Raw genomic sequence first — 25,283 nt, 5'->3', positions numbered from 1 at the left:
CCAAGTAGAAAAATGGAGCTGTGCCAGTTACTGCACCATGATAAAGAGAGATTGGTCATAATTTCTGGTAATAATGCCCACAGGAGTAAAGCTGACAGTGGTCTATCTCTTATTAACATTAGCCATTTCTCTCCTTCTCTTTTCTTGCACTTTCTGATGGGCCTTAGTCACTTGGTGATATTATCTGTCACTATTTTTGTCATCTATCACTATTTGTGTTATGTTCTTGAATGTGGTGAGTCATTCAGAACAATTAACTGACATTCATTGAGGTCCTGCTATATATAAAAGCTTATGTAAAGGTATTAGCAGAAATATTTTACTCTGATTATAGAAAGCTGCAGAAAATTATAATGCTGGTTGTATGGGGATATGGCCTGGAGAAGTACAAAGTATTTCAAAAGTGTAAAGACGGAGTTGAGAAAAGGGAAGTGTCATGAGATCTCAGCCAAGGGAGAAGTAAGAGCCAGGGTCCCAGGCTAGGCCCCGAGAGTCTAAAAATTGTAAATATTCAGTGGTGTGTTTCCCATGTGGTAAGGACCAAGTTGTTTGGTTTGAAGGACACTATGTGCTTTATAAGGAACTTAGACTACTTCTGTAGCATTGAGGTGCAAGATGTAAGCAAGAGTTGTATCTTGGTCTGTTTGGGCTGCTATAACAAAGTGCCACAAACTAGGAAACTTACAAACAACAGAAATTTGTTTCTCACAGTTCTGGAGATTGGGGGCCCACTTCTTAGGCAGCCATCTTTTTGTCTCATCTACCTTGTGTCTATAACCTTACGTGGTAGGAGGGGCATGTGAGCTCCCTGGGAACTCTTTTATCAGGAAATACTCTGCAGGGTTCTGGCCTCCTGACCTAATCGCTTCCCAAACATCCCACTCCTAATACTGTCATGCCTCGTGTGTTAGGGTTTCAACATATGAAGTTTGGACGGACATAAATCTCAGACCATAGCAAGTCGAGTAAATGGTAAGGTGCAAAATAATGTTTCTAATGTTTCTTGAGCTGGATTGCCAAAGAATGGGTTCAGAACTTCATTTGAAATTTGTTAATTCCTAGACTATCAAATGGTACTAATCAAATATAAATTATAAGAAATAAGAATTTTCCTATCATCCAGTATCACTGACTACTTGCATCTATACATGCCCCAATTTGGATGGAAATTCTTTATATTCATATGGAAATAATAGAGTTTACAGGTGATCTAGGTTATCAAAAATATATACCAAGAGATCCACTCTAATTATCTAATTGTTATATCTTAAAATGTTGTAGTTAGTGTATTGGTTTCATGTTGCTGCTGTAACAAATTACCACAAATTTTATGGCTTAAAATAATTCGCATTTAGTATGTGATAGCTTTGGAAGTCAGAAATCAGAACTAGTTTGTTTCCCAGAGTCCACAGTCTCTGGTGATGGGTATTAGGGAGGGCACATATTGCATGGTGCACTGGGTGTTGTACGCAAATAATGAATCATGGAACATTGAATCAAAAACTGGAGATGTACTGTATGGTGACTAATATAACAAAATAAAAATTATTAAAAAAAAAAAAGGAAAGAAATCAGAACTATGTCTCCCTGAACTAAAATCAGTGTTGTCAGAGAGGTGAGTCCCTTCTAGAAGCTCTAGAGTCTGATGCATTTACTTGCTCTTTTGAGATTCTAGAGTTTGCTTGCATTTCTTGGCTCATTGCTTCTTTCCATCTTAAGAATCAGCAGTGGCCTGTCAAATCCTTCTCACACTGCACCACTCTAATTTATTTACTATTTTCCCAATAGGAGAAGATGTTTGTAAATGCAGATATCATATTTATATTATTTATATTCCCTATTTCAGTGCCTAGTATAGAACTAGTGTATAATACACTAATAATAGATGAAATTAGTGAATTATTAAATGAATGGTGAAAAAAACCTTTTAATTAAGAACAAATTTCTTCTGAAGTCTTTCATCCTATTAAAATAAAGTTAATCATTTTATTAAATTAACCATTGATAACCTGAAATGCCTAACAAAGCCTATCAAACTATACATGTACTATCAGGCTACTAAATTTTCTGTAGCTTATCCTCTTTTTCCATACAACTCTAAGGATAGCTGGACCAATCCTAGGTACAGATTATCCCTTGTGAGACTAACTTGATAGTAGAGAATTCAGTATTCTATTGCCCTTGTCAGGGTCTCATCTTGTGTTCTGAAAAATGTGGCTTCTGCATTGTCTGGTGGTTTTCTGATAGCCAGTGTCTAAGAGACAGCTGCATTCCTGCCAACTGCCTATTTGGATTTCTAAATAGTACCTTTCCCGAGATTTTTCCATGGCCCAATGCTAGAAATTTTAGGTATAGGCTAATTTCTCCAAATTGGAAATCTTGAATGCTGCCTCCTTCTTTAGAGTGTTAATTCTCAGTAAACATGGTCATCGTCTCATCTTACAGATAAAGAAATTGAAGCTTAGAGCAGTTAAGAACTTTACTTGAGGGCATAGTGTTGATAAATGGTTCTGCCAGAACTCTAACTCTGTGTTTTGTTTTGTTTTGTTTTTAATTCTAAAGACTGGCTTTAATTACTATACCACAAAAAGTCTACAGTGTTTTTATTTTGAGCATGATTCTGATTATTTGTTGGTTTTATATAACTGAGAGGGATAGAAATAGAACTAGAGAGGTGTCTGGGTCGCTCAGGTGGTTAAGCATTGACCTGCAGCTTGGGTCATGATCCTAGGGTGCTGGGATCGAGCCCTGCGTCAGGGTCTCTGCTCAGCGGGGAGTTTGCTTCTCCTTCGATCTGTGCCCTCAATCTCTTTCTCTCTCAAATAAATAAATAAAATCTTTAAAAAAAAGAAATAGAATGAGACGTAGAAATACAGAGAAAAGGAGAGAAAAGAAGAAAAGATGAAAAGTGAAGAGAGGGAACAGAATGGAAGGGAAGGGAGAAAAGCTATAAGAAAGCATCCATCAATTCTTCAGATTTGTCATCTATTGAGATCATTATCCTACTAAGATCATATATTTCTTTTATTAACAGACCTAATAATTTTGAACCATCTTTGTGTTGAATGCCACATGGAATATTGGTCAGTTTTCATAGATTCAAGAATATAATTTGCTTTATCTAGTTTAAACAGAAGGGATTTTATTATAGGGTATTTGATAATTTATCAAATTCCTTGGAAGGTCAGCACGCTATTCTTGGATACACAGGAACAAAATGCCAGGAGAGATTCCTTTCTGGAAAGGATAGGGTAGCTGCCAGACCAAGAATATGAAAAGGAAAGGGGAAGGGGACATGGGGTTTTCAGGATTTAATACGTAGATTTTTTTTTTTTTTTAAGAGAGAGAGAAAGAGAAAATGAGAATTTGAGAATTGGCAGTGTGTGCTTGGTTTGAGGTATTTTATGGTAAAGGAGATTAAGGTTATCTGAGAAGGGTGAGACAAGATCATGAAAACAAAATTTATTCTAGTTTTCCCAAACGTTCTTTTTTTTAAATTTTTGACATCAAATACATTATTTTATTTTATTTTTAATTTTTTTTTTAACCTTTTGACCTCCTTCACCCATTCCTCTCACCTGTTACTCCCTGCCTCTGGCAACCACCCATCTGTCCTCTGTTCTACCCATGAGCTTAGTTTTTTGGGTTTTGGGTTTTTTTTTTGTTTTTTTTTTTTGCTTTTATTTCTTTGTTTTTGTTTTTTAGATTCCACGTATAAGAGAGACCATACAGTATTTTCCTTTCTCTGTCTGACTTATTTCACTTACATAATACCCTTGGGGTCCATCCATGTTGTCACAAATAGGAGTTCATTCTTTTTTATGGCTGAGTAATACTCCATTATGTGTGTGTATACATACATACATATGTGTGTAATTATATACATTTAAATATAAATTTTTTTATCCATTCATCTACTGATTGGCTTTGGTTGTTTCTATATCTTGGCTATTGTAAATAGTGTAATGAACATTGGAGTGCGTATATATTTTTGACTTAGTGTTTTCATTTGTGGTAAGGGGGATAAATGCCCAGAAGTGGAATTGCTGGGTCATGTGGTAGCTCTATGTTTAATTTTGTTAAGGAACCTCCATGCTGTTTTCCACAGTGACTATACCAATTTACATACTCAGCAGCAGTGCACAAGGATTCACTTTTACCTACATCCTCACCGACACTTGTTATTTTTTGTCTTCTTGGTAATAGCCATTCTAACAGGTGTGATGAGATATCTCATTGTGGTTTTGAGCTGCATTTCCTGATGCTTAATGATACTGAGCATCTTTTCATGAACCTGTTTGTCTTCTTTGGAAAAAAATGTCTATTTGTTTTAATCTACTTGTTTTTGGTAAGGTGCTACCTTCCATAATTGTACCTGATGTTACTTTAATCCATCTAATATTCTTTTGGAAGACAATAAACTTGTAGCTTTTGCTAGGGATGAAAGGAGAATTTGCCTGGATGCATGGAATATTGTCAACCAATCCTCTGTTGTCTGCTTAGTCTTCATTCCTACTTTCACAGGCATGTAGCTTTTCTCTGGCCCCACAATAGCAGTGGGAGTGTTTAGGGATGCAGATGTGCACTACTGGCTCAGGTTTCAGATTTCTTTTGTCTTGTCTGCTTTCCAGTTTCCTTTTCCTCTCTAATCTCAAAGTACTTAGATTTTACTGTGGACTTCTTACCTTAAAATTTACTTTTTTTCTATTTTCTGTTTAAAAACTACAGTTATATATATTTAGTTATATCTTTATTAACATAGAGTTTTCATATTCATTTTTTAAAAGAACTTGAAGTCTGTGTTAAAACCAAGCTGAATACTACGCGTGTGGTTATAGAACGTAACAAATCATAAATATTTGACTTTATGTGAATATTGGTAAAAGGTAAGAGCTGATATTTATTTAGTTTGACAGGACTAAATGACAGTTAGCTTTATGAATTTTGTTTTAACTTTTGTCTTTCTCTGTTACACAGACTATATTCATTAATGCTTAAGAGGAGAGCCAGTTTAAAAAAAATGGAATTGTCTTTTCTTTGAAATATGTCTTAATAAAGCAGACTATTAGGAAAGAATTGGAACTTCATGAATAATCATTTCTATATAATGGTAAATACTCTGGAACTAACTTGTTTTAACACTACCTAATTTAGTGCATGCAAAGATTTGATGAAAGCTTCAGTGAAGTTCTGAGAAAATGGGTACATAACCTCAGATAAGTATATAGAAAGACTCACATGTTGTTCAAAATTGTCCCTAAGAGATGAGTATAAAGTACACATATAAAAAAGGGAGATGCATTTCCATAAGCCACATGGTTTAATATCATTACTTTCAGGCTTATAAGTTAGTTCTAAAGCTTTAGTGACAAATATAGAATGAGATTTATTAATGTGCACAAAATTCTGTTTTTCTCTGCGTTCATGTTGTATAATTAGGTTATTAGCTACATAATTTAATACATTTTTATGTGGTAAAAACAGTTTAACTGTTAGCAGCTGCCTTTAAAATAGCTTTACACTTATTCAGATTTAAATTACCTGTTGACTTGAGTAAGTAATTATAATTTTGTCCTAACACTATGTAACATATGGTGTTTACATTCTTCTCAAGAGCTCCTTGAGGGGGGAAAAATAAGAAACATTAATATAAATAGCAGTTTAAGGAACCAATGAAAATATGTACAAAGATTAATGGTAGTTAGTAGGACATTAAGTAGTTGTTAAAGTATTTGAATTTGTCTTATTGGATTATTGACTTATGAGATTGTATTTTTAATTTTTTTTGCTAGATGTTGATATTTTTACATAATATATTCATTTTGAGTAATCTGTTTTCTAAATTGAGGTTATATGTGTGTGTGTGTGTATTTATTATTGTTGTTGAATTCATTTTAAGCCATGTATTCCTCTTTCTGAATAACAAAGCATTATTTTATGTCTATATTTATATTTTAGACTTCAACATTTATGAAGTTTTCTATTTCTATATCCACTATTTTTTTAATTAAAAGTATAAGACATAAAATTTAAGACAACATTAAAAGTTAAAAACACAATCAAAATCCTAGTATATTTAGGTGTGATTTTAAAATGGGGCATGCTCAAGTGTTTGCTCAGAAGTTATCTGTTTACAATGTTGCTCTGCTAAACCACAAAGTCTCTTTAAACTCATGGTTTATCTAAACGGTAATTATAGTTCAGGCTTTAATTTCTTGAGCACTTTAATGTGCTAGACAGATTTTAACATGTTTACATATATTTTTCTCAGGAAAAACTCCGTAAGTTAGACTAGGCATTTTTTATAAGAAGAAACTGAGTCTAGAGTCTCTCAAATTTCTAATACTTCTCTAATAAGTGGCTGAGCCAGACTGATTTCAAAACCCATGCTTGTAGCTACTAGGCTATGCTAACTATTGTACCTTGAACTATAAGCTATTGTCTTTCACCCGTATTAATTGGTTGAAGATGGGGACTTGATCAGAGTCCCTTTTATAACTGACCACTCAAAGAATATTTTGACTAGATAATTCAGGATCATAGAAGAGCTTATTATCATAATTTCTATTAACATAAACCATGAAAAATACTTTTAAGCAAATATAATAGCCTATAGTTCTTTCTCGGGTGCAGTTAACTCCTCCGTTTCTGTGGAATAATTTGTCACTCGTTTTACCTTGGGATTTAAGGAAACGATTATCTTCTGAATTCACAGGAGAGGAGACCGTTGAACCTTATCTAGATTGCTTTTACGGGTTTAGATAAATGTGGCCTGAAGTAATGTGTGGACTACATCTGGATCAGCATAGATAATACAATTAAAAAAAAAAAGGATACTCTAATTTCTAGTGAGCCATTTTTCAGATATTAGGGGCAGTTTCAACCCTAGGCGAGAAAGATCTCAAATGATATTAACCAATATGTGAAGATGGAAATACTATATTGTCTTAGGTCACAGTCCTCCTGCCTACTGACTTCTTTGCTCTAGACACTCACTCCTGATTGATCATACCATATCTGACCTAATGCCTCCAAATTATTTTACCTCTATCCCAGACCTCTCTGTGTTCCAGACTCCTATACACAAATGCCCACTCATTGTCTCCACTTAGATATCTACCCAGGATCTCCAAATAGACAAAAGCATTCAAAACTTTTTATTCTTAGCCCATTTTATCCAAGTCACCGTCCTAAATATATTCTTCTCTGAGTCTCTATATTTCCTTCACAATTTCAATAAATAGTTTTGTTGACTCCTGCATTGTTCAGGCCAAAGGAAAAAGAAAAACAAAAGAAAAGAAGAGTAGAATTCCATCCTTGATCCTTCTCATTACTTCCCCACACCTGTTCCATCCTTAGCAAGTCACCTCTGCCTTGGGATATAAGTATGTCCTAAATCTGCCCATTTCTTCCATTTATGCTACCGTCACCATCATCATCTCTCACTTAGGCTATCACAACTGTTTCTTACTGGTTTTCCTGTTTCCACTCTTGTCTCCCCTATAATCCATTTTCCACATAGAATCCAGAGTTTTCTTTGTAAAAGATAAATTAGTTTGTGTCATCCCCTGTTTAAAATGCTTCAGTGGTGTCCCATCAAACACAGGGTTAAAGTGAAACTACTTGCTAGGTTCTGTGAGCCTTATCTGTTCTAGCCCATGGTAGCTTTTCCAAGCTCATCTCTGATAACTCTTGCATGTTTTTTTTCTTGATTTGGCCATGCTGACCTTCATGTTATTTCTCAAACATACCAAGTTCTCTCCTTCCTCAGGATAGTTGCACTAACTTTTTCTTTTGTTTCCATCTTTTATTCTCTAGGTTACCTTATGGCTCATTCTATCATTGAATTTAAGAATCTGTACCTCAATTAGGTCATCAGAAGAGCCTTCCACAGCCCTTCCCAGAAAAGCTTTCATATTGTAGCTCCTTTTCCTGCTTTGTTTTTCTTCATGGCATTTATTATTTTTCATAGCACAAAACCCTTGTCACCTGGCATGGCATTTTATATGTGTATTTAAAATCAATTTTGCTTAGTAAAATAGAAGCTCAGCATGGGCAGGGACCTATTCCCCATTGTTTCCTCAGTTCATGAAGCAATGACTGACACAGAATACCTATTTAATAAATATTTGTTAAATGAAAGAGATATTGCTATCCATGTTGTATTTTATTTTAATACATGTTTATATTTATATGATACACATATATTTAAATGCATATGCGTGTATATGTATGATATGCAGAAAAGTGTTCATTATCATATTTTATGTTAACAGAAATCATGATAACATAATTTTCTATGATACTGAATTATCTAACCAAAACATCCTGTAAGCGGCCATAAATTTACTCTAATCTATCCTTTGCCTTTGTCTAATTAATACATATTACCCAGAATTAGCCAGACAATTGTGTATAATTCAAGATGCAACCTGTAGTCCAGAAAAAACAAAGAGCTGAGGCTTTAATCTGATGTAACCCATTTGGTGAGATTATTTAACACTCTCTTGTGTATCTTTTCTTTCCCTTGACTACATCTAATATTCTTCTGACTTGAAAATCTTGATAACATTTTTGGTACTTGGTTTTAGTTAGAAATTGTGTTCAGCTGCACAAACAAAACAAAAAAAGAGAGAGAAAAAACAGAATAACAGTGATTTAAATTCTATTGTATTTATTCTTACACATAAAATAGGTCTGGAGGTGGCAGCATGCATGGGTAAGGCTGCTCATGGAAGTTGTGTGGGGCCCTGACTCCTAGTACATATTTCTGTTAGGCTTTCCTTATCTCCACCTGCTGTAGCAAAAGCTACGTCCTAGTTAGTGGCATTGTGTCTTCACAACAGTGTTTCAGGTAGTAGTAGGGAGGAAATGGGAAGGAAAAAGAAACATTCTTGCTAGTTGAGTTGGCCTCATAATAAGCAGCCACTCTGGAAACACCACACAACACTTCTGCTTATGTGTCATTGGCCAACCTCACTGAAAAGAAAGCTGGAAAAATGTAATTTTTTAATTAGAACTGTTACTGGTGGGAGAACCTGCATTGTGTGAATGGAGGTCTCGGTCCTTGGATTCCCAGAGGAAGATTTATGTGGGGATCCTCGCTTGAATAAAGACAGCTTGAAGGAAACTAGCAAGCACAAAGGCCGTTTCTTAAAGCCAAAGTACACTCCCAAGGTGGGAGAGCAGTCAGGTTCCCTGACGTGGAACTGGCTCCTAGGCTGTTTTGCGATTGGATATTTGCTGTGTTTCGCTGGACTAGGAGGAGCTGTGGTGTACAGTGGGATGGTCTCTAATGGAGGCTGCTTCCAACCATTTTGGAGATTCCTCCCACTGGTCGCGAAGGGGAGTTTTTGACCCTCCGAGGTTTGTACCTGAACCTTTATGGCAGCCTCTCTCCATGGGGTGGGGGCCATCACCCCAATGCAAATGTGTTAAAATGAGTCTCTGAGTTAGCCTGGGGTCGAGGTGGAAGAGGAGAAGGCATGCTCTGCACCTGTGGCTCTTGGTTTGTTAGCCCCAAGGTTTTGGAAGTCAGAAGGTCAGGATGTTGTGCCCTCAGGCTTTTAATGTGACCCTATTTATCTCCCTCCTTGCTCCAGCTCCTGTCTTTATCATTCTTCCCTCAAGGACTTGGGACTCTGTCTCTGGTCATTCCCTCCACTGTTCACATCTAGCTTTTACCTGACAGAATCATTGCTATCCCGAATAACATCAGGGCTATGTTGCTAGAAAGAAGAGGAAGTGGATACTGGTGAACAAGTAACAGTCTATTTCAAACGTATCTCTGTTTCCTGTAGAACACATTCCACTGCTACTATAGTTATTGGCATATGGTTATTTTTCCATATCTTCCTTATACATCCCCCCCCCGTATGTCACATTATTGTGTTCTTTTTGTAATTTGCCATCCCATCTAGCAGTGTAGTTTACACAATATTTAGTCAGTAAATACTTGTTAAATTTAGATTCAAATGACTCAAACCTATTAGCTTGATTTCATTAGCACCTTATTCTGGCACATGCTGAAAAGCTGGAGAAGCCTTGTCTCTTCTGTGTCTGCACTTCTACAGATATCTTAAAAACAAGAAAAATGAACACATTCTGTTTAGTACTAGATTCTCACATAAATGGCGAGAGTGCCTACTTAAATTTGAAAGAAAACACCATGGAAGTATCAACAGACTTTGAAAGAGAAGTATTAGCAGTGCAAACACCATTAACTGATTTGTATGAAATAAAATAAACAACAACTTGAACCTCCCGAAGTAATTTATAAATAAAAGGGCTATTAGTTACCTTAATGAAGGTAAACACAGGAGGGGAAAATCCAACAACATTTGTTTTTTGGCTAAATCTTATGTAGTGTGAAATTTGCATTTCTAAAATATATTTACCATTTTATTCAAAATATATTTTCCTTTTACCTGAAAGCAAGCTCTTAAAACGCATCAAGATAATATTTAATATAAAATTGCTTACTTTCTTTTCAAAAGCCAAATACCATCTCCATGGTTTGTATAACTTTGTAATATCATTAACATAACATTTATCTCTATATTCAACATCTCTACACAGAAATACAACCAACTTGTCAATGTCTTTAGGGATGATTCTTGAAGAATAAAATGTATCAAAATAATCAACTTAAGTTTTGTTTTATTTTGTTTTGTTTTGCTTTTCAACTTAAATTTTCTTAATTGAAGTTAGCTAATGATGTGGAAATGTTGAGTTTCGGAACAAAGGATCAAAAAAGAATTCTTGAGACATCCTCAGTGCAAAAAGGTGGTTTTATTAAAGCACGGGGAAAGGACCCATGGGCAGAAAGAGCTGCACTGGGATTCTGAGGAGCAATTGATTATATACTTTCAAGTTGGGAGGGGTTTAGGGATAGCTTAAGACTCTATGGAAATTTCTAATAAAACCTTAGTCAAGAGACCCATCAAATGTGTATCAGTGGGCCATATGAGTGGAGGATCATTGCTATTATATATCTTAGGGGTAGAGATAAAGGAAGTTTCCAAAGGAATTTTTATATGTTAAAGTAGACATACAGGACCCTGGAGGTCAGGACAATGTTAAACTAAAATTGTCTTTAGCCCTTAGCAAAGTATTAACATCTAGGTAGTTGAGTTCTTAGAGGAAGGTCACTCTGCCTATCTCAGGGTCTTGTCAGTGGACTGTAAGTAGTAAGGAAATTTACTTTTTTTTTTCCTTTGTTTCGTATATCAGCTAATATGATATTTTTAAGTGTCTAATTTTCTGAGCACTCTATAGTTTTGTTTTATGACATTATGTAATATTATTATCCAACTATCACTCGCAGCTTTATGTCATGTGCCAAATAGCCTCTATTTTTTTTTTTACTTTTTTTTATTATATTATGTTAGTCACCATACAGTACATCCCTGGTTTCTGATGTAAAGTTCGATGATTCATTAGTTGCGTATAACACCCAGTGCACCATGCAATACGTGCCCTCCTTACTACCTATCACCAGCCTATCCCATTCCCCCACCCCCCTCCCCTCTGAAGCCCTCAGTTTGTTTTTCAGAGTCCATAATCTCTCATGCTTCATTCCCCTTCTGATCACCCCCCTTTCTTTATCCCTTTCTTCCCCTACCAATCTTCCTAGTTCTTATGTTCCATAGATGAGAGAAATCATATGATAATTGTCTTTCTCTGCTTGACTTATTTCACTTAGCATTACCTCCTCCAGTGCCGTCCATGTTGAAGCAACTGTTGAGAACTAGTTCTTTCTGATAGCTGAGTAATATTCCATTGTATATATGGACCACAACTTCTTAATCCAGTCATCTGTTGAAGGGCATCTCAGCTCCTTCCACAATTTAGCTATTGTGGACATTGCTGCTATGAACATTGGGGTGCATATGGCCCTTCTCTTCACTACGTCTGTATCTTTGGGGTAAATACCCAGTAGTGCAATGGCTGGGTCATAGGGTAGCTCAATTTTTAACTTTTTAAGGGACCTCCACACTGTTTTCCAGAGTGGCTGTACCAACTTGCATTCCCACCAACAATGTAGGAGGGATCCCCTTTCTCCACATCCTCTCCAGCAATTGCTGTTTCTTGCCTTGTCAATTTTTGCCATTCTAACTGGCACAAGGTGGTATCTTTTTACTTTTATAGAACCCCCTTAACATCTCCTGTAGGGCTGGTTTTGTGGTTACGAAATTGGTCAATGATTGGCGATTCTGGAAGCTCTTTATCTCTCCATCAATTCTAAATGACAGCCTTGCTGGATAAAGGATCCTTGGCTGCATGTTTTTCTCTGAAAGAGCTTTAGAAATGCCCCCCCCCCCTTTCTCTCATTCCAGGTCTGTGTAGACAGGTCTGACGTAATTCTAATACCTTTGCCTTGGTATGTGAGAAATTTCTTTGCCCTGGTCGCTTTCAATACTGCATCCTTGGATCTCATATTTGCAAATTGCACTATGACGTGATGTGGCGTAGGTTTGTCGTGGTAGAGCTTGGGAGGGGTCCTTTCTACTTCTTGGACATGAATGTTTGTTTCCCTTGCTAGATTAGGGAAGTTTTCAGCTACAATTTGTTCAAATATCTCTTCTAGACCTCTGTTTTTCTCCACCTCCGCGGGGATGCCAATGATTCTGACAATGGAACGTTTCATTGAGTCAGTAATCTCCCGTATCCTACATTCTTGAGCATGGATTTTTTTGAGTCCAGATTCTATTTTAGCTTTCTCTTCTAATAACCCATCCGCTATTCACTGATACATTCTTCTGCCTCATTCACCCTGGCCATCAGAGCCTCTAGCGTTGACTGCATTTGGCTCATAGAATTTTTAATTTCTGCCAGATTTGCTCTCATTTCCGCCCTTAGAGATTCTATATTCTCATTAACATTTTCTGTTTGCGCTGTTTAACCCTGCAGCGTCCCGGGATGTGCACCCCACAGCCGGTGTCCCAGCCCTCACTTCCAGGGCCGGCGCGTCTCTGTCCTTTGTGTTTCTAACACCGCCAGCTGCCCCCGTGCGCTCCCTGGAGCTCCCGGTCTCAGTCTGGATCCAGTGAGCACACCGGGTTCCATGAGAAGTCTAGTGGCGCGCGCTCCCGGCTCACAGTCTGTCTGCTGTCTCGCAGGTGTCGTCCACGAGTCTGCCCGCTCCCCCTTGCAGGTGGCTACGGCTTCCCCGGGCCCGAACACGGCGGCTCCCTCCCCCTTCCGTTTATCTTCCGATATCTGTGCGCGGTTTCAGGGCTCCCCTGAACCTCAGTACTCAGCGCTGGAGATGTTCATTTGTAGAGATCCAGATGCATCTCCTGCATCTCAGGCTGAATCCGTGGATGTTCAGGCTGGTCTTGTACCTATCCAACTCGACTCAGGGGACCGGCTGCAAAAGGGGTCCCCTACTCCTCCGCCATCTTAACTTCGAGGTCCCAAATAGCCTCTATTTTAAATTTGAGATTCTTTTGATACACACACACATGAATTTTCTTAAACTTTTTTTAATGCAAATTGAAAAGATGGGGTGCCTGGGTGTCTCCGTTAGTTAAGTATCTGCTCTTGATTTCAGCTCAGGTCATGATCTCAGGGTCCTGGGATCAGGCTGCATGGGGCTCCACTATCAGTGGGGAGTCTGCTTGAGCATCCTCTCTCTCCTTCTCCCTCTCTCCTCCCTCTGCCCCATTCATGCTCTGTCTGTCTCAAATAAATAAATAAATCTTTAACCAAAAAAAAAAAAAAAAAGAATTGAAAAGATATAAAAATTATGTTCTCAGTTCTCATATCAAATTTTGAACTGGTAAAGGAGAAGAAATAAACGTAAAACATCCTCTGAAATACTTAGAAAAGTGCCTTGCATATTTTAGGTTTTCATTAAGTACCTATTGAATAAAAGTACTTCTTAAATTTCATTAACTACCCCTTGAAAGTACAGCAGAACCTTAGCTTAAAATGTTGCAATAAGGAACAGAGAGGATGCTTACATGTGTTTTTTCCACTGATATGAATATATTATTTAAACTAAAAATAAATTTACAGGTTCAGATTCAAACCCAGATTAAAGTTTAAGTAACCTTTTTTTCCTCTATCATCATTTAACAACAAAAAAAAATTCCATTAATAAAAAGATTTACTATGGTTTGTTATTATTTTTTCTCATTCTTAAAAAGTGGTATTGAGAAAGAAGTAATAAAGCCTAGGTAGTGCTCCAGAATCTTGGCCACTTGATCCATGGAACCAGGGAGCAAAAAAGTAACAGATTAAAAATTGGCAAAGAATCCACATGACCTTGCTAATTAGGGAACTAGTTATAAAGGGTACTGGAGATACATAGGCCAAAGACTGGCTTATGACTAAGATAGTGAATTGAGAGTAGTTCACATGTCTCATGTTGATGGTAAGGAGGAGTGAAGAACATGTCAGACTAATCTGGTGGCTGTTTGGTTATGTGACCATCAGAACCACAGTGAGTACTTAATGCTTGATGGGAATGGGAACTTAATGATATTTCAGACTATGGTATTTGAATTTTCCCCATTTTGTCATGATCTCTTATTACCATTCTATATCATCCTTCCAATCTCTTTTTTCTTAAATCCTTTCTCTTTTCTTTGGGTATATATTCAAATAACTTTTACCTTTCCCTAAACCATCTGTATGACTAAAGCTTAGCTATCCTTCAAGCCCAAGACCAACTATCAAATTCTCTTAGTAATATTTCCAGACACCAACACTTCCTCCTAAGTAGTGGCCTAGTGTCTTTCTTTCATGCTTATTCTTTCAAAATGACCTCTCAAAATAAACTTAATTATAGCACCTGTGACAGTACATTAGAATAATTTATGTATTTCTCCATTAGACTATAATTGATCTGATGGCAAGTATGTTGTCTTATTTATCTCAGAATCAGTTGTGCATAATGCATTGTCTACAGTGTCTAATCAATAATAGACTTTCAATAAATCTCGCTGAATAGAAAATTGCATCCAGGAGAAAAAACAAACAACTCAAGCTACCTCAGCAAAAGTAAGTTTATTTTATAAGTAAAACAGGGGTTCGAGGAGGAAAAGAAATAGTTTCAGAAGCAAAATCGCTGGAATCGGTGGTGTGCTGGTAAATGCGTAATAATCAAATCTTCAAAAAAAAATGATTTGCAGCATTTGCCAATTTCTGTGGTGTCATTGTTCCACCATGCCGGTTTCAAGCTACCAAGTCAAGTCACTGAACTTGGAGTTGGGAAAAGATGAGCACAGTCACTTCTTGCAAATGGTACAACTCCAGCAGAGAACTCATGGTGAACTGGAAAATCATCCTACATTTTAAGTACTCACTGTGTTTCTCATGGTCACATAACCAAACAGCCACCAGATTAGTCTGCCATGTTCCTTACTCCTCTTCTGTGTTGTTTTTCTTTATCTGTCTTTTCTCCTCTGCTGTTTCTTAATTCTCTCAATTTTCCTTAGTGTCTAGCCAGTAACTTCTTCTTAGGATGGGCTTTTGTTGTCACATTAATTTGCACCACGTCATATCTTCTGTTGGCTGAGCTTCATTGCTATCTAAAATCTATTATCTTCTCTTCTATAGACATTTGGGATGGTTGATATTCACACAGTTCAGAGAAATTTTTTATTGGTTTGGCAAGTTACTATCTCGCATAACAGGCCAGAATTAGCACCCCCATTAATAGGTTCTCCTCGTGTTTCTGCCCAAAGTCAGCTTTGGCTCCAAGCTTTTTCCACCCACCAATAATCATCTGTGGCTAGCATCACAGAATCACCTGACACGATAAAACAAAACCTGTAAATAAGAAATTTCTCAGAAACAGCTATAGGACTGGCAAGTACTCTGGTGTTTTACTTTATGTCTATAGCTTCCTGTGAGAGAGGGAGATGGGGTAGACTATAAATTTCTCAGGACAGAGGAGAGCATGTGCCACAATTTATAAATCCCTCTGATGTTAGTGTTTTCATATGCACAAAATACTGTTAAAATAGCTGATTTTATAGAAAAATTAGAATTTTTCTGTAAACTTGATCTTATGGTCATAACTAGTGATTCTTTTTCCTAAAATGTCCAGATACTACCTTTAAATTTAAGTCAAGCAGAAAACCTGAATTTATAGATTTCTGAAACATCTCAGCAAAGTGCAGCTATGAGATATAAACATTTTTAAACATTAAATACTAGGATTTCTAAATGTGTATATATCTTATATAAAAATGTGTATATGTATTACATGAACGTAAATGAATTAAATGTGTATAGAGGCATGCATACTTCTATTCAGAAATAGAAAACCTATATCTGTATTTTAGTATTAGAAAAGATTATAGATGGAGTATAAATATCTTACTAAGAAACTTTATAATTGTGGATTTCTTCAGTTTTCCTATGAAGAAAGTGTACCAAGTTTAAAATAGTCTTTTAAGCAATCATTATTGGCTAAGAATAAGACATGCGGGATGTATAATGAACAAATAAGTAAAAGAGGTAATATATGCCACTCTGGGCTGAAAAGTGACTATAATTCCAAACAATAAATTATTTTTAGAATACATTCAAGTTAAGGTATTACGTTCACTTACAATGTGAATGCTGACTGTACATAATTTTATTCTTTTTAACATGTGAATTAATGCTACTATTAAATAAGATCTTACCATTAACATCTAGTTGGGGGAAGATATGAGCTCATTTCTATTTTCCTGTCATAAAAAATGTGCAATCTTCCATAATTTGAATTTTTATCTTGTCATTTGGGTCTTTTACAGCATTTACTATTATAGTTATAAAATTAAAATATTATTATCTATTAATATTTCAATAATGGCAAAAAGTAAATTTGATAATACTATTTTGAATTCATTTAAGACATTGAACATACATGTTGTTTGATTTGTTGTTTACAAGTTATCAATAATAGCCAACTCAAAAAAACTAGTGTACTTTCAATTTATGAAAAATATTTAGCCTAAACAAATGGAAATGTTCTATCCCATTAAGGAATAAAATATTCTAGTGATTAAAAATACAGGTTTTAAAAAGAGATCTAGATTGAATCCTTTTTCTGTTTCTTGTTATGGGCTAGAGGTAAGTTTGCTTATGTATTCACTCACTTGTGAATGAGTTCTGTGCCTGAGGTTATAAAAATACATAAGGCAGACAAGAACTCTGTACTCATGAAACATTCTGTTTTTTGGTGAATCCAAACAGTAATCAAATAATCCTGGTGTGATAGCTGAGAAGGACAGAGAACCATGAGAGTAAAGGGTGGCGGGTGCTTAATCTCATTTCCAAATCAGAAAGGCCTGAAAAAAGTGGTATGTAAGCTGACACTTGAAGGAAAAAGAAAATTAGCTGGATGGATCTGAATACATGAAATGACAAATAATAATACATAATTTATAAGACTCTGTAAAAATAAATTGAAATGACACAGATAGAGTCCCCAGCACAGTTCCCTGTCACACGGTAGATGCAGAGTAAGTGGTCGGTCTGCTGTTGTTACTGACTGAGCATACTCAGACATCCACGTATACACTTGTATAATACATTATGGTTTCACCTACAGCAGCAGTATGTAATTATACCGTAACTCTTTATTTTATGTATTGTTGTACAATAATATTGTAAAGTCAATGATAACAGCAATTTTATCTTATTCATCTTTGTATCTTCACCTGATCACACTGTTTGGAATTTAATATGTGGCTGATAAGTATTTTTTTTTTAACGAGTGAGTACGCAAATGAATGGAGAAAATACAGCTTTTAGCCATCAACGAGAAAGTCAAATTTCGTGACTAGAAAAAGGATCAACCTATGAATAAATGTGATTATGACCTACTACTTCCAGTCTTCTGGCCCCCTAGTTATCAGATGAGTATGTATAATTTCCAACTAATTATTCAACTATCCAAATGTCAGTGTCTTCAAGGAAGATAAGTTAAAACAATAATGACAATAATGCACTGATTTTGTCTGTTGCATCTGAAGAAGGATATTTTTATGACTCAATATCTATAAACATTATCCAAATTGGAACTGAATTGGAAAGGAATCTAATGCAGAGCTTCCTTAAAAGCAGCCCCTTGACTTTGGGCATCATTAAATAGTAGAATTAAAACAGTGGGCTCACTGATTTTTCCTTCCAGGTATTGGTAAGAATATCAGATTAGTGAGGAAGTGAATTTTAAACTCTTGTAAACCATCGAAGTGAGAAGAGATGTCCCACACCAAAAGAAGGCACAAAAGCATCAGGCATTTCATAAGAAGGCTAACTAACATGACCAAGAATAAACAAGAAATGGACAAATACTATATCATTTCACTTATATGTGGAATCTAGAACAAATGAGCAAACCGACAGAAGTACACTCATAAATACAGAGAACAAACTAGCAGTTGTCAGAAAAAGGAGGGAGTGGTGAAATAGATGAAGGGGATTGAAAAGTACAAACTTTTGGGGTGCCTGGGTGGCACAGCGGTTAAGCGCCTGCCTTCGGCTCAGGGCGTGATCCCGACGTTATGGGATCGAGCCCCACATCAGGCTCCTCCGCTATGAGCCTGCTTCTTCCTCTCCCACTCCCCCTGCTTGTGTTCCCTCTCTCGCTGGCTGTCTCTATCTCTGTCAAATAAATAAATAAAATCTTTAAAAAAAAAAAAAGAAAAGTACAAACTTTTAGTTATAAAAAAAATAAGTCAATAGCACAGGGAATATAGTCAATAATATCACTTTTTGTTTGTTTTCTTTTTTATAGTCAATAATATTGTAAAAATTTTGTATGGTAATTACATTTACTGAAGTATAATGAGTAATGAATGTATGAGTAATGTAAGTAATTCTTGAATCACTAAGTTGTACACTTGAAACATATCATATTATATGTCACCTATACTTCATTTTTTTAAAAAAGGGGAAAAAAGAATTAATTAATCTGGCAAAGAATGTTTAAGGCCTCTATAGAAAAAAGTGTAAAATCTCTATTACATGATAAAAATATGAATAGAGAACACCATATGTTCTTTATGAAGAGGAATAGTAAAAATTTCGATTCTCTGCAAATAAATATATAAAGCCAATTCAAAGAAACAAAATTTAATTTAAAAAAGGAAAAGAAATGGTCAAATTATAGTCAAATAATTTTCTAGAAGGCTATGTTACTGACCTGGGCCCTTGGGCTTTCTACGCAACAGAAATTGACTAGAGGCCAAAGGAGAATTCCAGGCAAGACTTTTATAGGCACATATGCTCAGGCACAGGGGAGACAGCACAAAGGAAAGAATCCTCAGTCTCACTCTCCAAGGAGAGGTCAGAGAGTGCTTTAAAGAGGCTTAAGATGGAAAAGGGTGACATCTGAGCATGTAGAGGTGGGATCTATTGGTGCCTGTACACTTAGAGGTCATGCTTCTTCATGCATCACATGTTTAATTAGCATGTCAAATCTCCATCCCTGGGTATGATTTTTAGTATTATAAGTGAGGGAAAAAGTCGATGAAAGGTCAGCACTGGGGTCCACCTTGGCACAGACTGGTTTGGTCCCGTATCCTGAGGTCTTTGTAGTCGGTAAGCATCTTGCTTCTACATTCCTACGAGATTTGCTACTCAAGAGCCGTGGAGTTTCAGCTATCAAGGTGCGCTGGATTTTGCTGTTAGGGTTGAAGGGACCTGAGTCCACTCCCTGCTCTCTTTCAGGTAGGGGATATTAAAACATAAAGAGTAATTTCAAAAACTACCTACATATGTTTATGTTTTAAGGGGTAATCTGTAATTACATGAGAAATTTCCTTGTGGTTTCTCCCCAGTCTGAATCATTCTCTTGGCTCATCCAGGCCTGCAGCAGCCTCCTACCTGACCACCTACTGCAGTCTTGTACACCTACTTCCAATAAAAACAGTTCACTACAGTGTAGCCATAGGTATAATTTAAAAATAAAAATCTGTTTATGTCTCTCACCTCTGAAAACAATATAAATGACTCCAATAATAGTGCCTATGTAAAAACCCAAATCCTGTTATTTCATACTAAAAGTAACCTTATCATTTTTATACTATAAAAAATACATATGGTTGTAAGCTGAAAAATGTCTCCCCAAAGTGTATCATGGTCCTGATTACAACCTGTAAATGTTATCTTATTTAAAAAAAAGGCTCTCTGCAGATGTGATGAAATTAATGATCTTGAGATGGGGAGATTATCCCAGTTTATCTGGATGGATCCTAAATGTCATTGCAAATATAATTATGAGAGAGAAGCAGAAAAAGGTTTGACGCCAACAGAAGAGGATGACAATGTGACAACAGAGGAAGAGATTAGGGTGAATCAGCGATAAGCCAAGTAATGTCAGCAACCACTAGAACCTGAGAGAACCAAGCAGTGGGTTCTCCCCTATAGCCCCCAGGGAAAATATGCCCTTGTGATCACCTTGATTTCAGACTAGTGATACCAGTTTTGGACATCTGGACTCCAGAACTGTAGAAGAATAAATTTCTGTTTTAATCCATCAAGTTTATGGTTAATTTGTGATAGCAGCCATAGGAAATACTTTTTTTGTAAAACAAACAAAAAACAATCTAGTAAGAGTAGTCAGATAATCTAAAATATTTCCATTCTGAGATAATCACATTTATTGATGCATTTGGTGATTAATGTTGCAAGCCTCTTAATGCATAATTCCATTAGATGGGTGAATCCTTAGATATGCATTCCTTTGTGTCAACTCTGCCTGGAGCTCAGCAAGCTCTTCCAATCTGCAGACATAAGTCATTCTTCAGCTCAGGTTTTTCTTCATCTTATTTTTTTAAGTGATTACATGGTTACTTTCTCTCTTCTATCTCTTCCTTTTCTTCAGTCTGGAAATTCTATTATTCGCTAATTATGTCTCCTTGATTTATTTTCCAAATCTCTTATCTTTTTTTTTTTCCTGGTAATTTTCTTTCTTTTTTTTTTTTTTTCTTTCTGTGCTTTGATGTATTTCCTTTACTTGATATTTTAGTCACTAAATCAGGTCTTAGGGAAAAAAAATGTTTTTCCATTACAATATGTTTGTTTAGTTCTAGAAAGACTGTCATTGAGCCTCAGCCCCCTTAAATTTTATTACTGTTATTCAAATTGTCATCTACTTCTCCAGTTTTATTTTGACAAAAACTCCAGGTTATGGTTATTTCTCTTCTAATTCCTTTCTCTGACAATGGGTTCCCTGGATTGTGTTGTTACTTTCCTTGGGGCTTAGGTCCAACTATTGGGTATCTGAAGTTATATCAGTCTGATGGGTAGTCAGGGGTAAAGCAGTGGCACCTTGGGAAAGATTAAAAACTTCTTTACCTAGAACATAGCCTCTTAAGTTAAGACTGAACAAGATAGCTCTTCCTTGCTGAGTCTTTGCCACCTCCCCAAGTGGTGCCAGAAACAAGAATTAAGTCTCCCCTGTTCATGAGACCACTATAACTCTCCTTCTGTCTACTATTGGAATCTCCCCTCACTTCCTTGCTATTCCTCAAATGTTTTCTCACTTTCCTGGTTCTTTCTAGTATCCTCAGCATTGTCTTTTCAGGATGTTTAGGATTTTATAAAGGGCCTCTGTTTCCCATAGACTCTCCTTTAAATTAAGCCTAGTTCCTTGCTTAGAATGAGAGTAAGAGGGAAAATATATGAGGAGAAAGCAAACATTTCAATATTGCACTACATTATCCTAGCTCACCAGATAATGTGTTCCTGTAATATGCTCCTCTACCACCTGATTCTTCTTTTTCAGAGCACCCACCATACTTCTAGGATTTGTGTGAAGTCTGACATTCCAGATAGATTGTAATAATCAATTAGGGCAGACTTGAACTTAATACACATTTATTTAATAGCCAAATGGGAAGTATTTCAGGAGATAATGTCTCTAAACAAGGTGTATGTCTTTGTTTGTTTTTTACAGGATTAACTTTGATTAGTAGAATATAAGTAGAATTATAATCCAGAAAGCTATTCATCTGCTATGGAGAAGAAACAGTATTGGTCTTTGAGTGTCAACATCATCATCACTAATAAAGCTGCATTTATGGAACACACTGAAAATACTAATTAATTTTTCTTAGGTGCCTTATGCCTACAGAGACATCAGTTGTCATTTAATGATGATAGTACCTTAAGTGTGGGCTGCATGGAGCATAGCCTTATTTTAACAGAAAGGAAAGCAGAGTAGCAGACCATAATATTTTCTCTGTAAGAATTGAAGTGTTTATTAAAAAAGAAGTGTAAAATTTTAAATATTAATTCTAATATTAACTGTACAACTTAAACTATTATTAAGTGATTTGAAAGAAGGATAAAGAAAATGTAATTTAATTTATGCCATTTGCAAAATTTTTTCTCAACTAGAGAATTAGTTGAAAATCCCTAACCTGTGATTTCCTAAAAAGTCACTTACTAGTGTCAGTTCATAGCCTCTTTTCTGCTGGACTGTGTCATTTCCATATACTTTTAATGAAGACAACTGTACTGTTAACCAGTGTATATTCCTTACTACCTAATAAACCAACCAATCATTTTGTATATACAAAATAATTTTTTCTTTATTCCATGAGGTATCTCATTGTTCTCATTCTCCTTTGGTGGTCTATACACCTTTCTTTTCCCAAGTGAAAAGTAGAGAAAAAAAATTTGTATCTGTACGGCAACTCAGTGTGGCTGCAACAGTCTCTTTAAAATGTCTCTGTCCAAGTTTCCTTCCTATCAAGAACATAATTCTTAGCAAACAGGTCACTAACTCACTTAATTAACTCTCTTCTATGTTCTCGGAGGCGTTGCTATATCAAACCTAAATTGGCTTAGTATTTAACAACCTGTACAAGTCCTTTGGGAAACCTGTTTTTAACAAAAATGGTTTCTTAAATAGCCTTTGGTCTCCTTAAAGGATTCTAATTACTGCATAAAATCCTAATACAGCTATTAGCAATGCATACATATGCAGATTTTCAACAGAGAGAGAGATAAATTTCTTACCTGTTTCCCTAAGGGACATTCTAATATTATTTTCCTTTAAACCTTACTTGACCTATGAACACCTGATACACAGATATTTTACCCAAGGATCCCTCACTCCAGCACTTTGGCAATTAAGAAGCATATCTGAAGACCTGTTTAGGATTGCTCTGTACTCTGTTAGGATCTGGAATACAGAGATTGAAGGAGAGTCATCCCCTCTTTCCATTTTTCCTGCTTATACAGTGTTTTTCTTTGCTTATTTGTTTCGTTTTGTTTTGTTTCTAATATTTACTCTTTGCCGGTCATCCCACTATAGTCAGGGATGCAAATTCAATTAAGTTCATGGTTTCTCTTCTCTAAGAAATTGCAGTCTGATGAGGAATGGGGGTGGAAAAAACAAAACCAAACTACAATTATAGGCTAGATTTATAAGGGTTATAATGTATTTTTAAGTAAATACAAAAATGGGGCATCTTATTTAGACCAAGAGATTCCAGATTTCCCAGAGGGTAATATTTGCGTTGAATTTTTAAGAAGAAGGCAGACTGTGATGGTATAGGGAAAGACCATTCTGAGCAGAAAGAAGGTTGAAGTATGGATGTAAGTATGATCTGTCTGAGGACATACAGGTAGTTCAGGACCGTTAGCTGTATGGCTTCCTGTGAGAGGTGGTGTTTGAATCCAAGGGGGTAGGCAGGATCACTGAAGGCATTGGAAGAAGAAAAGGGAACGCATATTTTAAATTTTAATAAAATAATATAGACGGAAACTTTTAGAATAAAAATTGTTGGAAATCTGGGGCCTTGTGCTGTGCCAAAAATCTAAAGATGAAATCCATCAATCTCAACCCATATTTGAACATAGCAGATGAGTCTAATGTAGATGGATACCTATTTATGAAAATAACTTCCTGAAAGTTTCGTTTACATACTTTTCTCAGTTCATGTAAAATGTTCTTTTTGCAAATTTTTTATTTACAACTCAAATTTTTAGGATCATGGGCATTAAGTAACAATAGGTACATCTAGGTAAAGAGCAGTGAACTATCTGAATGCTCAAACAAAATTAAATATTTATTTGAATACATTATGTATATGTAACAAATTTGTACAAAGAATATGAAGCAAATCATAATCAAAATGACCTTGTCATTACGTGAGAAATGTCACCTAGTATTAAAACTTAATTTTATACCCACGCATACACATCTGTATTTTCATGGAGTTGATTTTTTTTTCTGGATTTCTTCTCTGTGTTCACGAATCCTGACAGTAACTCATACTTATTTTCTTTCCACTGATACAGAAGTAGGGACAGTGAAGAGATATAAAGCATTTATGTAGTCTGAGTACCCTTAAGTTTTGTGCACTAGAGCTCATTTGAGATGTGATGTATCCTCTGTACTTTGGGAGAGTCAAAGCAATTTATCACTACCTTAGCAGTCAGTTCAACTTAAGAATTACCTGTCGAATGTAATTGTATTACTGAACAAGTTGATGCTGTTTATCTGACAGGAGAATGGTGTCCAGCTACCTAACAGATGCTCTGGGCATCATTCAAATTTTTCAAAATGCACATGATAGTCACTATCTTAACATTAGCAAATTTGGTCTACCGAGCTTTCTCAATGGATTTCACAGGAGGACATTTAGAGGATGTGACGCAACAGATTCATTTTTCTGCTTTTCCGTGTTTCTGTTTATATATAATATTATATATATATATGTATATTATATATATAATATGTATATTAAATGTATACATATAAAATACAAAGTATTATATATATACAGTACAGTACAATAAACTAATCTGAGAATAAGTTAACCATAGTGGAACCATTCACAATTCCAGAAGAAGCAAAATGCAAATACAGAACAAATATTTTTGGTTCTTTTTTCCTCTTTCTTTCTTTCTTTCTTTCTTTCTTTCTTTGTCTTTCTTTCTTTCTTTGTCTTTCTTTCTTCTTTCTTTCTTTCTTTCTTTCTTTCTTTCTTTCTTTCTTTCTTTCTTTCTTTCTTTCTTTCTTTCTTTCTTTCTTTCTTCCCTACCAGAAGACATCATATGATTGTGTGTGAATTTTAAATTTGCCATTTCTTTGATAATCTGAGGAATGCCATAGGTTTAAACAGTTAGTTCTTCTGCTTTGACAATTGTCTATGATCTCTTTTCTCCCTAGGGATCAGTTGATTCTCAGTTTGTTGATGCTGAACTAAACCAAACGATTGTCCTAACTTAGGGAGTTCAAAATGCTCCTGGTTTGTGAATGTCTTTGTGGGTATCATTAACTAGATTACTGTAAAAATACATGCTTTTTACAAAGCTAT

The 25,283-nt window shown here is 35.8% G+C and overlaps 1 protein-coding gene and 1 pseudogene across 3 annotated transcripts in view; both read left to right on the top strand.

Annotated features, from left to right (window-relative positions):
- The window catches only part of CCSER1 (coiled-coil serine rich protein 1), a 1,291,424-nt gene that overhangs the window by 551,887 nt on the left and 714,254 nt on the right, over positions 1–25,283 (top strand). The gene's annotated exons all lie outside the window — the stretch shown is intronic.
- LOC123788507 (insulin-degrading enzyme-like) overlaps positions 9,052–25,283 on the top strand; it is a 28,694-nt pseudogene continuing 12,462 nt past the window's right edge.

The sequence above is a fragment of the Ursus americanus genome, chromosome 8 (genome assembly GCF_024610735.1).
Source record: "Ursus americanus isolate L20-20 chromosome 8, mUrsAme1.1.p, whole genome shotgun sequence".
Lineage (NCBI taxonomy): Eukaryota > Metazoa > Chordata > Mammalia > Carnivora > Ursidae > Ursus > Ursus americanus.
This window is presented reverse-complemented; position numbering and strand designations above follow the sequence as displayed.